This window comes from Triticum urartu, chromosome 6A (assembly GCF_056163025.1).
Source record: "Triticum urartu cultivar PI428250 chromosome 6A, HENAU_Tu73, whole genome shotgun sequence".
Lineage (NCBI taxonomy): Eukaryota > Viridiplantae > Streptophyta > Magnoliopsida > Poales > Poaceae > Triticum > Triticum urartu.
In genome coordinates this window covers 133,084,917-133,104,364 of record NC_141878.1, presented here as the reverse complement: position 1 = coordinate 133,104,364, position 19,448 = coordinate 133,084,917, and the positions used below count along the sequence as shown (strand labels likewise).

At 46.3% G+C, this 19,448-nt stretch overlaps 1 pseudogene; it reads right to left on the bottom strand.

Moving 5' to 3' along the window:
- LOC147964462 (uncharacterized) overlaps positions 1–19,024 on the bottom strand; it is a 42,860-nt pseudogene extending 23,836 nt beyond the window's left edge.
- Positions 19,025–19,448: the final 424 nt, after the last annotated feature.

Below are 19,448 nucleotides of genomic sequence, written 5' to 3'. Positions count from 1 at the left end.
TCCCAAACTGTGCGTCTAGGCCGGATGGTAACAGGAGACAATGGACACAATGTTTTACCCAGGTTCGGGCCCTCTTGATGGAGGTAAAACCCTATGTCCTGCTTGATTAATATTGATGATATGGGTAGTACAAGAGTAGATCTACCACGAGATCAAGGAGGCTAAACCCTAAAAGCTAGCCTATGGTATGATTGTTGTATGATGAAGTTGTCCTACGGAGTAAAACCCTCCGGTTTATATAGACACCGGAGAGGGTTAGGGTTACACAAAGTCGGTTACAATGGTAGGAGATCTTGAATATCCGCATCGCCAAGCTTGCCTTCCACGCCAAGGAAAGTCCCATCCGGACACGGGACGGAGTCTTCAATCTTGTATCTTCATAGTCCTGGAGTTCGGCTGAAGGTATAGTCTTGCTACCCGAACACCCCCTAATCCAGGACTCCCTCAATATGTTTCTCATATATGGAGGTGACAAAGAGCTCATCATAAATGGTTACGTTGATGCAAGCTTTGACACTGATCCGGACGATTCTAAATCGCAAACCGGATACGTGTTTACATTAAACGGTGGGGCTGTCAGTTGGTGCAGATCTAAACAAAGCGTTGTGGCGGGATCTACATGTGAAGCGGAGTACATAGCTGCTTCGGAAGCAGCAAACGAAGGAGTCTGGATGAAGGAGTTCATATCCGATCTAGGTGTCATACCTAGTGCATCGGGTCCAATGAAAATCTTTTGTGACAATACTGGTGCAATTGCCTTGGCAAAGGAATCCAGATTTCACAAGAGAACCAAGCACATCAAGAGACGCTTCAATTCCATCTGGGATCTAGTCCAGGTGGGAGACATAGAGATTTGCAAGCTCCATGGGTGTTAGAATCATTACTGTGTAATCTAGATTATTTACTCTAGTGCAAGTGGGAGACTGAAGGAAATATGCCCTAGAGGCAATAATAATGTTATTATTTTATTTCCTTATATCATGATAAATGTTTATTATTCATGCTAGAATTGTATTATCCGGAAACATAATACTTGTGTGAATACATAGACAAACTAAACGTCACTAGTATGCCTCTACTTGACTAGCTCGTTAATCAAAGATGGTTATGTTTCCTAACCATAGACATGTGTTGTCATTTGATTAACGGGATCACATTATTAGGAGAATGATGTGATTGACATGACCCATTCCATTAGCTTAGCACCCGATCGTTTAGTATGTTGCTATTGCTTTCTTCATGACTTATACATGTTCCTATGACTATGAGATTATGCAACTCCCGTTTGCCGGAGGAACACTTTGTGTGCTACCAAACATCACAACATAACTGGGTGATTATAAAGGAGCTCTATAGGTGTCTCCAAAGGTAAATGTTGGGTTGGCGTATTTCGAGATTAGGATTTGTCACTCCGATTGTCGGAGAGGTATCTCTGGGCCCTCTCGGTAATGCACATCACATAAGCCTTGCAAGCATTGCAACTAATGAGTTAGTTGCAAGATGATGTATTATGAAATGAGTAAAGAGACTTGCCGGTAATGAGATTGAACTAGGTATTGAGATACTGACGATCGAATCTCGGGCAAGTAACATACCGATGACAAAGGGAACAACATATGTTGTTATGCGGTCTGACAGATAAAGATCTTCGTAGAATATGTAGGAGCCAATATGAGCATCCAGGTTCCGCTATTGGTTATTGACCGAAGACATGTCTTGGTCATGTCTACATTGTTCTCGAACTCGTAGGGTCTGCACGCTTAAGGTTTCGATGATAGTTATATTGTGAGTTTATGAGATTTGATGTACCGAAGTTAGTTCGAAGTCCCAGATGTGATCACGGACATAACGAGGTGTCTCGAAATGGTCGAGACATAAACTTTGATATATTGGACGACTATATTCGGACACCGGAAGTGTTCCGGGTGATTTCGGAGAAAACCGGAGTACTGGAGGGTTACCGGAATCCCCCGGGAGAAGTAATGGGCCATATGGGCCTTAGTGGAGAGAGAGAAGGGCAGCCAGGGTGGGCCGCGCGCCTCCTCCCCCCTGGTCCAAATTGGACTAGGAGAGGGGGGGGGGCGGCGCCCCCCTTTCCTTCTCCCTCCCCACTTCCTTCCCCCTCCTAGTAGGAGTCCTACTCCTACTAGGAGGAGGACTCCTCCTTGGCGTGCCTATAGGGCCGGCCGGCCTCCTCCCCTTGCTCCTTTATATACGGGGGCAGGGGGCACCCCTAGACACACAAGTTGATCCACGTGATCATTTTCTTAGCCGTGTGCGGTGCCCCCTTCCACCATAATCCTCGATAATATTGTAGCGGTGCTTAGGCGAAGCCCTGCGATGGTAGAACATCAAGATCGTCACCACGCCATCGTGCTGACGGAACTCTTCCCCGACACTTTGCTGGATCGGAGTCCGGGGATCGTCATCGAGCTGAACGTGTGCTAAAACTCGGAGGTGCCGTAGTTTCGGTGCTTGATCGGTCGGGCCGTGAAGACGTACGACTACATCAACCGCGTTGTGCTAACGCTTACGCTGTCGGTCTACAAGGGTACGTAGATCACACTCTCCCCTCTCGTTGCTATGCATCACCATGATCTTGCGTGTGCGTAGGAATTTTTTTGAAATTACTACGTTCCCCAACAGTGGCATCCGAGCCTAGGTTTTATGTGTTGATGTTATATGCACGAGTAGAACACAAGTGAGTTGTGGGCGATATAAGTCATACTGCTTACCAGCATGTCATACTTTGGTTCGGCGGTATTGTTGGACGAAGCGGCCTGGACCGACATTATGCGTATGCTTATGCGAGACCGGTTCTCCCGACGTGCTTTGCACAAAGGTGGCTAGCGGGTGATAGTTTCTCCAACTTTAGTTGAACCGAGTGTGGCTACGCCCGGTCCTTGCGAAGGTTAAAACATCACCAACTTGACAAACTATCATTGTGGTTTTGATGCGTAGGTAAGATTGGTTCTTTCTTAAGCCCGTAGCAGCCATGTAAAACTTGCAACAACAAAGTAGAGGACGTCTAACTTGTTTTTGCAGGGCATGTTGTGATGTGATATGGTCAAGACATGATGCTAAATTTTATTGTATGAGATGATCATGTTTTGTAACCAAGTTATCGGCAACTGGCAGGAGCCATATGGTTGTCGCTTTATTGTATGCAATGCAATTGCGCTGTAATGCTTTACTTTATCACTAAACGGTAGCGATAGTCGTGGAAGCATAAGATTGGCGAGACGACAACGATGCTACGATGGTGATCAAGGTGTCGCGCCGGTGACGATGGTGATCACGATGGTGCTTCGAAGATGGAGATCACAAGCACAAGATGATGATGGCCATATCATATCACTTATATTAATTGCATGTGATGTTTATCTTTTGTGCATCTTATCTTGCTTTCATTGACGGTAGCATTTTAAGATGATATCTCACTAATTATCAAGAAGTGTTCTCCTTGAGTATGCACCGTTGCGAAAGTTCTTCGTGCTGAGACACCACGTGATGATCGGGTGTGATAGGCTCTACGTTCAAATACAACGGGTGCAAAACAGTTGCACACGCGGAATACTCAGGTTATACTTGACGAGCCAAGCATATGCAGATATGGCCTCGGAACACGGAGACCGAAAGGTCGAGCGTGAATCATATAGTAGATATGATCAACATAGTGATGTTCACGAATGAAACTACTCCATCTCACCTGATGATTGGACATGGTTTAGTTGATTTGGATCACGTAATCACTTAGAGGATTAGAGGGATGTCTATCTAAGTGGGAGTTCTTTAGTAATATGATTAATTGAACCTAAATTTATCATGAACTTAGTACCTGATAGTATCTTGCTTGTTTATGTTTGATTGTAGATAGATGGCCCGTGCTGTTGTTCCGTTGAATTTTAATGCGTTCCTTGAGAAAGAAAAGTTGAAAGATGATGGTAGCAATTACATGGACTGGGTCCGTAACTTGAGGATTATCCTCATTGCTGCATAGAAGAATTACGTCCTGGACGCACCGCTGGGTGCCAGGCCTACTGCTGGAGCAACACCAGATGTTATGAACGTCTGGCAGAGCAAAGCTGATGACTACTCGATAGTTCAGTGTGCCATGCTTTACGGCTTAGAATCGGGACTTCAACGACGTTTTGAACGTCATGGAGCATATGAGATGTTCCAGGAGTTGAAGTTAATATTTCAAGCAAATGCCCGGATTGAGAGATATGAAGTCTCCAATAAGTTCTATAGCTGCAAGATGGAGGAGAACAGTTCTATCAGTGAGCATATACTCAAAATGTCTGGGTATAATAATCACTTGATTCAATTGGGAGTCAATCTTCCAGATGATTGCGTCATTGACAGAATTCTCCAATCACTGCCACCAAGCTACAAGAGCTTCGTGATGAACTATAATATGCAAGGGACGAATATGACTATTCCCGAGCTCTTCGCAATGCTGAAAGCTGGGGAGGTAGAAATCAAGAAGGAGCATCAAGTGTTGATGGTCAACAAGACCACTAGTTTCAAGAAAAAGGGCAAAGGAAAGAAGAAGGGGAACTTCAAAAAGAACAGCAAGCAAGTTGCTACTCAAGAGAAGAAACCCAAACCTGGACCTAAGCCTGAAACTGAGTGCTTCTACTGTAAGCAGACTGGTCACTGGAAGCGGAACTGCCCCAAGTATTTGGCGGATAAGAAGGATGGCAAGGTGAACAAAGGTGTATGTGATATACATGTTATTGATGTGTACCTTACTAATGCTCGCAATAGCACCTGGGTATTTGATACTGGTTCTGTTGCTAACATTTGCAACTCGAAACAGGGACTACGGATTAAGCGAAGATTGGCTAAGGACGAGGTGACGATGCGCGTGGGAAATGGTTCCAAAGTCGATGTGATCGCGGTCGGCACGCTACCTCTACATCTACCTTCAGGATTAGTATTAGACCTAAATAATTGTTATTTGGTGCCAGCGTTAAGCATGAACATTATATCTGGATCTTGTTTGATGCGAGACAGTTATTCATTTAAATCAGAGAATAATGGTTGTTCTATTTATATGAGTAATATCTTTTATGGTTATGCACCCTTAAAGAGTGGTCTATTCTTATTAAATCTCGATAGTAGTAACACACATATTCATAATGTTGAAGCCAAAAGATGTAGAGTTGATAATGATAGTGCAACTTATTTGTGGCACTGCCGTTTGGGTCATATCGGTGTAAAGCGCATGAAGAAACTCCATACTGATGGACTTTTGGAATCACTTGGTACTTGCGAACCGTGCCTTATGGGTAAGATGACAAAAACACCGTTCTCCGATACTATGGAGAGAGCAACAGATTTGTTGGAAATCATACGTACAGATGTATGTGGTCCGATGAATGTTGAGGCTCGTGGCGGATATCATTATTTTCTCACCTTCACAGATGACTTAAGCAGATATGGGTATATCTACTTAATGAAACATAAGTCTGAAACGTTTGAAAAGTTCAAAGAATTCAGAGTGAAGTTGAAAATCATCATAACAAGAAAATAAAATTCCTACAATATGATCGTGGAGGAGAATATTTGAGTTACGAGTTTGGTGTACATTTGAAACAATGCGGAATAGTTTCACAACTCACGCCACCCGGAACACCACAGCGTAATGGTGTGTCCGAACGTCGTAATCGTACTTTACTAGATATGGTACGATCTATGATGTCTCTTACTGATTTACCGCTATCGTTTTGGGGATATGCTCTAGAGACGGCCGCATTCACGTTAAATAGGGCACCATCAAAATCCGTTAAGACGATGCCTTATGAACTATGGTTTGACAAGAAACCAAAGTTGTCGTTTCTGAAAGTTTGGGGCTGCGATGCTTATGTGAAAAAGCTTCAACCTGATAAGTTCGAACCCAAATCTGAGAAATGTGTCTTCATAGGATATCCAAAGGAAACTATTGGATACACCTTCTATCACAGATCCGAAGGCAAGACTTTTGTTGCTAAATTCGGAAACTTTCTAGAGAAGGAGTTTCTCTCGAAAGAAGTGAGTGGGAGGAAAGTAGAACTTGACGAGGTAACTGTACCTGCTCCCTTATTGGAAAGTAGTACATCACAGGAACCAGTTTCTGTGACACCTACACCAATTAGTGAGGAAGCTAATGATAATGATCATGAAACTTCAGAACAAGATACTACTGAAACTCGTAGATCAACCAGAGTAAGATCCGCACCAGAGTGGTAAGGTAATCCTGTTCTGGAAGTCATGCTACTAGATCATGATGAACCTATGAACTATGAAGAAGCGATGGTGATCCTAGATTCCGCAAAATGGCTTGAAGCCATGAAATCTGAGATGGGATCCATGTATGAGAACAAAGTATGGACTTTGGTTGACTTGCCCAATGATTGGCAAGCAATTGAGAATAAATGGATCTTCAAGAAGAAGACTGACGCTGACGGTAATATTACTGTCTACAAAGCTCTACTTGTCGCAAAAGGTTTTCGACAAGTTCAAGGGATTGACTACGATGAGACCTTCTCACCCGTAGCGATGCTTAAGTATGTCCGAATCATGTTGGCAATTGCCGCATTTTATAATTATGAAATTTGGCAGATGGATGTCAAAACTGCATTCCTGAATGGATTTCTGGAAGAAGAGTTGTATATGATGCAACCGGAAGGTTTTGTCGATCCAAAGGGAGCTAAAAAGTATGCAAGCTCCAGCGATCCATTTATGGACTGGTGCAAGCTTCTCGGAGTTGGAATAAACGCTTTGATAGTGTGATCAAAGCATTTGGTTTTGTATAGACTTTTGGAGAAGCCTGTATTTACAAGAAAGTGAGTGGGAGCTCTGTAGCATTTCTGATATTATATGTAGATGACATATTACTAATCGGAAATGATATAGAATATCTGAATATCATAAAGGGATACTTGAATAAGAGTTTTTCAATGAAAGACCTCGGTGAAGCTGCTTTCATATTGGGCATTAAGATCTATAGAGATAGATCAAGATGCTTAATTGGACTTTCACAAAGCACATACCTTGACAAAATTTTGAAGAAGTTCAAAATGGATCAAGCAAAGAAAGGATTCTTGCCTGTGTTACAAGGTGTGAAATTGAGTAAGACTCAATGCCCGACCAATGCAGAAGATAGAGAGAAAATGAAAGATGTTCCCTATGCTTCAGCCATAGGCTCTATCATGTATGCAATGCTATGTACCAGACCTGATGTGTGTCTTGCTATAAGTCTAGCAGGGAGGTACCAAAGTAATCCAGGAGTGGATCACTTGACAGCGGTCAAGAACATCCTGAAATACCTGAAAAGGACTAAGGATATGTTTCTCATATATGGAGGTGACAAAGAGCTCATCGTAAATTGTTATGTTGATGCAAGCTTTGACACTCATCCGGACGATTCTAAATCGCAAACCGGATACGTGTTTACATTAAATGGTGGAGCTGTCAGTTGGTGCAGTTCCAAACAATTTAGCTAGCACGCTTAGCTAGCACGCCACTTAAAATCCCGCCGCGACGCCACTTAAAATCCCTCGCGTGCAGGCCAAGAACGGGCGGCGGCCTAGAGGCTTAGCTAGCACGCCACTTAAAATCCTGCCGCGACGTTCGAAATACCGAGCAAGTCGAAATTGAGTGAAGTCTGAGTGGAGCAAGTCCGACTCCTTCCAGACGGCCCGACAGAAGTCAATCAAGACCATGTGTTGAGCACCCGGAAAGAGAAACTGCTGAGGCTTCTCGGCCGATCGTCCGTGGCGCCTCACCAGCTTCGGGGACTACTGTCGGAGTAATGGGCCATGGGTAGGCCAACCCGAGTCCTATGACCTTTCAAGACATCGGGGCAGGCTGCGCCCCTCAAGACCCCAGGGCGAAGAGCCGTCTCCTGAGGAGTCGACGGCAGGGCGGCCGACTGCCCGCTCACGGCCGAGTTCCAGGGACGACTTCCAGAGAAGCCGGCTTTGGGGAGTCGGCCGGCGACTCCAGCAAACCCATGACCTCATCAAAGGGGATGGGGCAAAGGCGTGGCTACAGTGAAGCCCACTCCCCGCCCCTTACCAAGGGCAGGCATGGCCACAGCACGCCGTACCCGGGAAGATCTCCATGCGGCGTGGCACTTTTGCCCGACCGGCCCTGACATCAGCACCACAGTACGAAGTCCTGCGCCCACGACAGCTTGTCTGTACGGCCTGGAGGCACCGGGGCCCACCAGTCAGCGAGACTTCGGGAGACAGCGGGAGAACCGCCAGTCGGACCAGATGGAAGTCGGCCCGGGGGAGTCGGCCGAGCCCTCCCGCGGGGCCCACGCGCCATTAATCAAGATGAGATGGGGAGTGGCCACAGTGATCACCCGCCAGGTGGCGGGGCTGTTGCCACGACCCCATGACCAAGCCTGCGTCATCAGAAGCACGGCTACAGTAATCAGCGGCCGGCAAGACCCGCCCGCGGCGGACGCGGCCTGTCGGCTCCGTACCAGACCAGTCGGCGGGGCCCACCAGTCGGCGGGCCCCAGAAGTCGGCGGAGAAGTCGGAGGTCGGAGGCACTGACGGCTGGGCCCATGCCCAGTCAAATTACCATTGTACCCCTGGGGGGTAAGCCTATATAAACCCCGAGGGCACCCATGCAAGGGGTTGGATCCCAGTAGTTCTAGACCATACCAGATAGAAGGAGAGAGCTAGCCTTGCCCTCTTCTACCACCATAAACAGCTCAAGGAGCACCCGTGTAAACACTTGGCCATAGTGATCACGCGGAGACCCCGCAGAGCAGCAGTAGGGGTATTATCTCCCCGGGGAGCCCCGAAGCTGGGTAAGATTCCCCGGCGTGCATGTCTATGCCTCATCCCGTTTCCAGGCACCGGCGACGTTCTACTCGCCCCCACCATGATAAGCCATCCGTTGGCATATGTCGCACCAAACCCCCGACATCTTTCCTTCCAAAAATGAGTTCCGTGAAGTTTCAGGTCAATTGGACTCTGTTTGATTTTCCTTTTCTTCGAAACCCTAAAACCGGGCAAAAACAGAAACTGGCACTGGGCTCTGGGTTAATAGGTTAGTCCCAAAAATGATATAAAAGTGTATAATAAAGCCCATAAACATTCAAAATAGTAGATAATATAGCATGGAGCAATCAAAAAATATAGATACATTGGAGACGTATCAGCATCCCCAAGCTTAATTCCTGCTCGTCCTCGAGCTGGTAAATGATAAAAACAGAATTTTTGATGTGAAGTCCTACTTGGCATAATTTCAATGTAATTCTTCTTAATTGTGGTATGAATATTCAGATCTGAAAGATTCAATACAAAAGTTCATATTGACATAAAAATGATAATACTTCAAGCATACTAACTAAGCAATTATGTCTTCTCAAAATAACATGGCCAAAGAAAGTTCATCCCTACAAAATCATATAGTTTAGTCATGTTTCATTTTCGTCACACAAGAATGCTCTCATCATGCATAACCCCGATGACAAGCCAAGCAATTGTTTCATACTTTAGTAATCTCAAACCTATAAACTTTCACACAATATATGAGTGCGAGCCATGGGTATAGCACTATGGGTGGAATAGAATAATGAGGGGGTTATGTGGAGAAGACAAAAAAGAGATGGTCTCACATCAACGAGGCTAATCAATGGGCTATGGAGATGCCCACCGATTGATGTTAATGCAAGAAGTAGGGATTGCCATGCAACGGATGCATTAGAGCTATAAATGTATGAAAGCTCAACAAAAGAAACTAAGTGGGTGTGCATCCAACTTGCTTGCTCACGAAGACCTAGGGCACTTGAGGAGGCCCATTGTTGGAATATACAAGCCAAGTTCTATAATGAAAATTCCCATTGGTATATGAAAATGATAACTCAAGAGACTCTCTATATGAAGAACATGGTGCTACTTTGAAGCACAAGTGTGGAAAAAAGGATAGTAGCATTGCCCCTTTTTATTTATTTTCTCTTTTTGGGCCTTTTTTTCTTTGGCCTTTCTCTTTTTTTGGGCTTCTTTGGCCTCTTTTATTTATTTTTCGTCCAGAGTCTCATCCCGACTTGTTGGGGAATCATAGTCTCCATCATCCTTTCCTCACTGGGACAATGCTCTAATAATGATGATCATCACACTTTTATTTTTCTTACAACTCAAGAATTACAACTCGATACTTAGAACAAAATATGACTCTAATGAATGCCTCCGGCGGTGTACCGGGATGTGCAATGACTCATGAGTGACAAGTATGAAAGTTTTATGAATGGTGGCTTTGCCACAAATACAATGTCAACTACATGATCATGCAAGCAATATGACAATGGTGGAGCGTGTCATAATAATGGAACGGTGGAAAGTTGCATGGCAATATATCTCGAAATGGCTATGGAAATGCCATAATAGGTAGGTATGGTGGCTGTTTTGAAGAAGATATAAGGAGGTTTATGTGTGAAAGAGCGTATCATATCACGGGGTTTGGATGCACCGGCGAAGTTTGCACCAACTCTCGATGTGAGAAAGGGCAATGTACGGTACCGTAGAGGCTAGCAATGATGGAAGGGTGAGAGTGCGTATAATCCATGGCCTCAACATTAGTCATAAACAAACTCATATACTTATTGAAAAAATCTACAAGCCATCAAAAACCAAAGCATTACGCACATGCTCCTAGGGGGATAGATTTGTAGGAAAAGACCATCGCTCCTCCCCGACCGCCACTCATAAGGAGGACAATCAAATAACACCTCATGTTTCAAATTTGTTACATAACGTTTACCATACGTGCATGCTACAGGACTTGCAAACTTCAACACAAGTATTTCTCAAATTCACAACTACTCAACTAGCACGACTTTGATATTATTACCTCCATATCTCAAAACAATCATCAAGCATCAAATTTCTCTTAGTATTCAAAACACTCATAAGAAATTTTTTAACTATTCTTTGAATACCAAGCATATTAGGATTTTAAGCAAATTACCATGCTATTTAAGACTCTCAAAATAATCTAAGTGAAGCACGAGAGTTCATCTATTTCTTCAAAATAAAACTACCACCATGCTCTAAAAGATATAAATGAAGCACTAGAGTAAACGACAAACTACTCCGAAAGATATAAGTGAGGATCAATGAGAAGTCGAATAATTATGCAACTATGTGAAGACTCTCTAACATTTAATAATTCCAGATCTTGGTATTCTATTCAAACAGCAAGCAAATCAAAATAAAAAGACATTCTAAGAATGGCAAACATCATGTGAATAAGCAAAAATGTAGGATCAACCGATACTAACCGATAGTTGTTGAAGAAGAAAGATGGGATGCCAACTGGGACGTCCCCAAGCTTAGATGCTCGAGACTTCATGAAATATTATCTTGGGATTCCTTGGGAATCCCCAAGCTTGAGATTTTGTGTCTCCTTAATTCCTCTCATATCACGGTCTCCCTAAATATCAAAAGCTTCATCCACACAAAACTCAACAAGGACTCGTGAGATAAGTTAGTATAAACCATTGCAAAAACCTTATCATACTCTACTGTAGAAAATCACTAAAATTATTATTCAACATTTCATACTAAATGCCTCTGCATATTTAATAGTCCTATCCTCAAATAGAATCATTAAAGAAGCAAACATATGCAAACAATGCAAACATAACAGCAATCTGCCTAAACAGGATAGTCTGTAAAGAATGTTGCAACATCCATACATCCCTAGATCCAAAAATTATGAAAGAAACTTCCCACTGTAGTAAATTTATCAGAGCTTAATATGTAAAATGTTTCAACATTTTATCACATTCTTACTTTTCTAGGGAATTATTGCAACATCGGTAAACTTTCTGTTTTCAAACAGCAACACATGGACTTCTAAAATAGGCATAGTAAAGGCTATCAATGCCATTTTTATTGAAATAAAAGATGAAAAACATTGTTCTAAATAGCAGCAAGCAAATACTAACAAAATAAATTGACGCTCCAAGCAAAACACATATCATGTGGTGAATAAAAATATAGCTCCAAGTAAAGTTACCGATGAACGAAGACGAAAGAGGGGATGCCTTCCGGGGCATCCCCAAGCTTAGGCTCTTGGCTATCCTTGAATATTACCTTGGGGTGCCTTGGTCATCCCAAATCTTAGGATCTTTCCACTCCTTATTCCATAGTCCATCAAATCCTTACCGAAAACTTGAAAACTTCACAACACAAAACTTAAAGTAGAAAACTCGTGAGCTCCGTTAGTATAAGAAAATAAAAGACCACTTCAAGGTACTGTAATGAACTCATTATTTATTTATATTGGTGTTAAAACTACTGTATTTCAACTTCTCTATGGTTTATAAACTATTTTACTAGCCATAGATTCATCAAAATAAGCAAACAACACACGAAAAACAGAATATGTCAAAAACAGAACAGTCTGTAGTAATCTGGATCAAACGTATACTTCTGGAACTCATAAAATTCTCAAATAAATTGATGGACCTGAGGAATTTATATATTAATCATCTGCAAAAAGAATTAACTAAATAGCACTCTCCAAATAAAAATGGAAGTAGTTCTCGTGAGTGCTAAAGTTTCTGTTTTTTACAGCATGATCAACAAGACTTTTCCCAAGTCTTCCCAAAGGTTCTACTTGGCACAAACACTAATTAAAGACATAAAACCACTTCTAAACAGAGGCTAGATGAATTATTTATTACTAAACAGGAACAAAAAGCAAGGAACTAAAACAAAATTTGGTTGCCTCCCAAGAAGCTCTATCGTTTAACGCCCCTAGCTAGGCATGATGATTTCGACAATGCTCACATAAAAGATAAGAATTGTAACATAAAGAGAGCATCATAAAGAATATGACTAGCACATTTAAGTCTAACATACTTCCTATTCATAGGAATTTTGTGAGCAAACAACTTGTGGGAACAATAATCAACTAGCATAGGGAGGTAAAACAAGCATAACTTCAAAATTTTAAGCACATAGAGAGGAAACTTGATATTATTGCAATTCCTACAAGCATATATTCCTCCCTCATAATAATTTTCAGTAGCATCATGAATGAATTCAACAAATATAACTATCACATAAAGCATTCTTTTCATGGTCTACAAGCATAGAAATTTTATTACTCTCCACATAAGCAAATTTCTTCTCATGAATAGTAGTGGGAGCAAGCTCAACAAAATAATTATCATGTGAGGCATAACCCAATTGAAAACTAAAATCATGATAACAAGTTTCATGGATATCATTATTCTTTATAGCATACAAGTCATCACAATAATCATCATAGATAGCAACTTTATTCTCATAATCAATTGGAACCTCTTCCGGAATAGTGGATTCAACTCAAAATAAAGTCATGACCTCTCCAAATCCACTTTCATCAATATAATCATCATAAATAGGAGGCATGCTTTCATCATAATAAATTTGCTCGTCAAAACTTGGGGGACAAAAAATATCATCTTTATCAAACATAGCTTCCCCAAGCTTGTGGCTTTGCATATCATTAGCATCATGGATATTCAAGGAATTCATACTAACAACATTGCAATCATGATCACCATTCAAATATTTAGTGCCAAACATTTTATAGATTTCTTCTTCTAGCACTTGAGCACAATTATCCTTTCCATCATACTCACGAAAGATATTAAAAAGGTGAAGCGTATGAGACAAACTCAATTCCATTTTTTTATAGTTTTCTTTTATAAACTAAACTAGTGATAAAACAAGAAACTAAAAGACTGGATTGCAAGATCTAAAGATATACCTTCAAGCACTCACCTCCCCGGCAACGGCGCCAGAAAAGAGCTTGATGTCTACTACACAACCTTCTTCTTGTAGACGTTGTTGGGCCTCCAAGTGCAGAGGTTTGTAGGACAGTAGCAAATTTCCCTCAAGTGGATGACCTAAGGTTTATCAATCCGTGGGAGGCGTAGGATGAAGATGGTCTCTCTCAAGCAACCCTGCAACCAAATAACAAAGAATCTCTTGTGTCCCCAACACACCCAATACAATGGTAAATTGTATAGGTGCACTAGTTCGGCGAATAGATGGTGATACAAGTGGTATATGGATAGTAGATAAAGGTATTTGTAATCTGAAATTATAAAAACAGCAAGGTAGCAAGTGAGAAAAGTGAGCGTAAACGGTATTGCAATGCTAGGAAACAAGGCCTAGGGTTCATACTTTCACTAGTGCAAGTCCTCTCAACAATAATAACATAATTGGATCACATAACTATCCCTCAACATGCAACAAAGAGTCACTCCAAAGTCACTAATAGCAGAGAACAAACAAAGAGATTATGGTAGGGTATGAAACCACCTCAAAGTTATTCTTTCCAATCAATCCGTTGGGCTATTCCTATAAGTGTCCCAAACAGCCCTAGAGTTCGTACTAGAATAACACCTTAAGATACAAATCAACCAAAACCCTAATGTCACCTAGATACTCCAATGTCACCTCAAGTATCCGTGGGTATGATTATACGATATGCATCACACAATCTCAGATTCATCTATTCAACCAACACAAAGTACCTCAAAGAGTGCCCCAAAGTTCTACCGGAGAATCACGACGAAAACGTGTGCCAACCACTATGCATAGGTTCATGGGCGGAACCCGCAAGTTGATCACCAAAACATACATCAAGTGAATCACGTGATATCCCATTGTCACCATAGATACGCATGGCAAGACATACATTAAGTGTTCTCAAATCTTTAAAGACTCAATCCGATAAGAGTACTTCAAAGGGGAAACTCAATTCATTACAAGAGAGAAGAGGGGGAGGAGAAACATAAGATCCAACTATAATAGCAAAGCTCGCGGTACATCAAGATCGTGCCAAATCAAGAACACGAGAGAGAGAGAGAGATCAAAGACATAGCTACTGGTACATACCCTCAGCCCCGAGGGAGAACTACTCCCTCCTCGTCATGGAGAGCACCGGGATGATGAAGATGGCCACCGGAGAGGGATTGCCCCCTCCGGCAGGGTGCCGGAACGGGTCTAGATTGGCTTTCGGTGGCTACAGAGGCTTCTGGCGGTGGAACTCCCGATCTATTGTGCCCTCTGATGTTTTTAGGGTATATGGAGATATATAGGCGAAAGAAGTACGTCAGGGGGGGGGCACGAGGGGCTCACGAGGGTGGAGGGCGTGCCCAGGGGGGTGGGCGTGCCCCCTGCCTCGTGGCCTCCTCGTAGGTCCCCCAACGTGCACTCCAAGTCTTCTGGGCTTCTTTCCTTCCAAAAATGAGTTCAGTGAAGTTTCAGGTCAATTGGACTCCGTTTGATTTTCCTTTTCTTCGAAACCCTAAAACAGGGCAAAAACAGAAACTGGCACTAGGCTCTGGGTTAATAGGTTAGTCCCAAAAATGATATAAAAGTGTATAATAAAGCCCATAAACATTCGAGATAGTAGATAATATAGCATGGAGCAATCAAAAATTATAGATACGTTGGAGACGTATCACGCACCGCTGGTGCATGTCATCAACCTCCGGAAGCTCCTGAATGCGAGCACTGATCCGTCTCTCTGTCGAGACCGGGTCAGGTATCCCGCCAAAAGCAACGACCTCCTCCCTAGTAAAGCCTCGCGCTGAATCCCTCAAAGGATCAACCAACGTTACCGGAGGAGGCGGCTGCGGGCTCCCATGCCCCTCAGACAAGTGCCCCACAGCAAGGCCCAAGGCCACGGGCACGTCAGGAGAGAGGATGGCGGGGGCCGCCTGCCCGAGCCCTCCTCCCGCCCCACCCGCCAGCGCAGAGTGGAGCGCCGTCGTTGTAGGAGATGCGGTCCTCCTGACCGCCGAAGAGGAAGGAGGAGCCAGGGCCACCTGCCCCAGACCCCCTCCCCCCAGCGCCACTGGAGGCGCAGGCGCTGTCGCCATGACCGGAGGAGAAAGAGCCGAGGCCGCCTGCCTCGGGCTCCCTCTCCCAGTGCTGGCCGACCCCCTCAGGACCGACGTCACCGGCGTCGGGATAGGGAGGGGAGAAGGCGAGGCCACCTGCCCCGAACCCCCTCCCCCAAGCCCCACCTCACACACAGTCGTCATCACCGGAGCCTCAACCACAGGAGAAGCAAGGGAAATAGAGGCAACCTCCGGCTCCCCCTCCCCAACTCCAACCAAAGTCCTCGCCGACGAGGCCCTCACCAAGCGTCCAGCCAATGATCCGCCAGCCCCCTCAAACTCCAACAAAGGGAGCATGCGCTCAAACATATCATCAGAATCTACCCGGTCACTCCAAATTCTGGGAGGCGCTGAGGCTGGCTCAAAGGACCCAAAACGAATGAAGTCATAGGCACCGATGGTGAGGCTGCCGGCTCAACCCCGGTCCTATCCCCGGGCAACTGAGCATCTGGGCGAGAGCCGTTAGACCCCTCTCATGTCGACTCATCAGTCGGTGCCCCCTTGGCTCCCGCACTGCCGTCACCCTCGTGCATATCAACACCATTCCCATTAACCGCATCAGCAAACAGATCAGTGTCCTCAAACTCGATCTCGAGCCGGAACACCTCTCCCCTATAAGTCCAGTTGACCACATCAGGCACGAACTCAATATCCAGAACACTCACTAAAATCCGGCCACCCCATGAGCATGGGTAAAAGCCATATCCACGCTGTCCGTCTTCCCAACCATAATACCCATACTGGCCACAACTCGAACATCCTGCAAGGGCTTAGATGGAGCCCCTGAAAACTGCAACCAGACCTGCGTAAGCGGCTTTCCCTTAGGCTCCACCTTCTTCCACTCGTGAAACTCCAGAATGCACTTAGTGCCAGGAACTCTACACAAGCCAAAGGTCAGCAATCTCTGCAAATCATCCATAGTGGGGAAATCAACCTTAGAAACATTATCCTCGAGAACAACCAGCTCCCAACGAAAGTCCCCCGGAGCCAGCTCCTGAAGCCTCCGCACAATCTGAGCCTCAGTCACCTCGCCCTGGGTAGCTTTCACAATCCTGGTGGTCAAGCTCAGGGTCTCCTCCGGAATCTCTCTCGCAGCTGGGGATTCAAAGGACATTAGCTCAGCACAATAGACTCCATACATTGTCAGTGACGGAGCCTGGTCACGCAATAATGGGCACTCCCCCAAGGCATGTGCTGGATTGCCACACGACTCACACAGCCCGGCCACACACTCAGCAATGAAGTGGCCCTTCTCACCACAACGGTAGCAAAGCATCCTTTCCTTCTTACGCGCATACTTGGACGCCCTCTCTGCATCAGACCTGTCAGTAACCTCGGCCACAGTCCCAGTCTCAGGAACCTCAACACCGGCCAAGGCTGTCATCACCTCCATCGCCTGGGTAGGAAGATCCGTGGAAGCGTGGTCGGTCTCCATTGCTGACGCCGCATGGTCAACAACTACCGGAGGCGGAGGCGGTCGGCGATACCTCCCACGGCCCCCACCCCGACCACCACGACGACCACGATAGCCTCCTCTCTGGCGGTGGTCCGGGCCTGAGGCTCCCTCGACAAATCCACCTAGAGGGCCGAGAAATGGTCTATCAGTAGACCCATCACTCTGCCAGGCATAGCCATGACCTCCTCCTGTGGAAGAGGAACCACGATGCTGTCCATCACCATACGCATCATACCCATCATTCCCCCACTGGTCTCGGGGCGGATCATTGGGCTCTCTATTGCTAGAATTCTGCCTCGTCTGTGCCGGACCCGACCGGTTCTGAGCCGGCCTCACGACGTAGTGGGGCGGAGGTGCGGCACGCGGCTGACCGCCCAAAGGCGTCGGCACAACCCCAAGGGCAGTACCACCGTGGCCAGCAGGAGCCACACCAGTCACGGCCGGTGCTAGAGGCCGAGGCCCACCACGACCCGCGGCCGGCTAAGCGACGGGCGCCGCACCCGGTGCTGCAGGCCTCAGCCCGCCCCGTCCTGCAGCAGATTGTAAGGGCACCTGCCCCGGTGGCCGCACGCCCAAGTGGCCAATGCCTCAGCCCGGGTTACCCTGCGCAACTCCCCCGCCCGCCGGCGGCGGAGCCGCCCCACCCCGTCCCGCTGGACCGGGTGAGGTCTTCTTGGCTGGCGGCGGTGCAGCCCCGTGGCCGGCCATGTCCAGGAGTGGCCGGATCCTCCTTGCCCGACGAGCTCCACAGACCGGGAAACCTCTCGTCCCGTGCGTGCGAACCCTAGAACCAGGAGGCGACGGCGCACGACAGAGAGAAACACGATCGCCCTCGTACGTGCATGGGATGTCGATATGGGCAGGAGTATGGCCCGGTACAGCATGGGCCTCATACCCATCTGACCCTGGCCCAACTCCTCGCGGACCCGGTTCCCTCCGAACTGTCCCAACACAACCCATCAGGTGTTTCAAACACAGCAATCTCGCGTTCGAGATCCCGGTCGCTGACGCGGCCATCACGGGTGCCGCTGGTGCCTGAGGAACGGCGAGCCGCCTCGCATTCTTCCTCTTCTTCACAGTAATCCATGACTACGAGCTAATCATATCAAGTAACATAAGATTCGGAAGGCTCACCTTTAGGTAGGGGACCCTTCCAAGGTCTGAGCACCGACGCCGCCGTCTTCCGATGAACAATGCGTCGGATCATCTCATTCTTCTCGCCCGCGTGAAGACCGATACGCGCCGGATCGTCTGGTGGCAGAACCCGATCGATCGTTGTGGCCACTTCATCTTCGCTATAACCTGCATGGAAAAATTCACAAATGAGATCCGAAGGTGTCGGCGAGGGCGGCGACTCCGCCAGGGATGCATCCCCATCGTCGTCCGCGTCTTCCTCGTCGGACTCGGCGAGAGCCCAGAACCGCCCGCCGACGCGCCGGTGATCATCGGCGGCGGACGGTGCCATCGCGGTCGGGTGCACGGTCGCCCGCCCAGTCGCCCTCATCGAATGGTCGACCCAATCATGCATGCTATTTTCTTCTCCCTCTGGTTCTGATATTAGATCGACAACCTCGATCTGATCCTCCCCTCTTAAGTTCTCCTGCACACATTCAACAACAACGACTTCGAAATCATCAATATTCAAACGCATACCTGCGTGGATCCGTTCGTCGATGTCCAAGTACCGGCCGGCGAGAATATCGTGATCGCGATCTCGAACCGTCATCCATCTTGACGGCGAATGTGTATAGAGAAATCCGCCTCTCCATGATCCAACCATCCAGAAAACTATGAATTGGATCCGCCATCGGGCTGGAGCCAAATGTTGGCCCTCCTGATCCAGAGTCGTCTCGGATTCGGATCCGGCAGCCACCACTTGGCCCAAACGATAGGACCCCAGGCCCGGCACCTGCGCCGGCAGCGGTGCCGGTGAGGCCCCCAGCGGTGACGGTGGCGGTGGTTCTGGTGGAGGCGGCAGGGTCGCCCCTCCCACCCCTTCTCCCTCACGTGCCATAGCCCCCCCACTCTCGTACCAAATCCTGGGTCTCGCTGCCCCGCGCAGACGCCCACGTCCT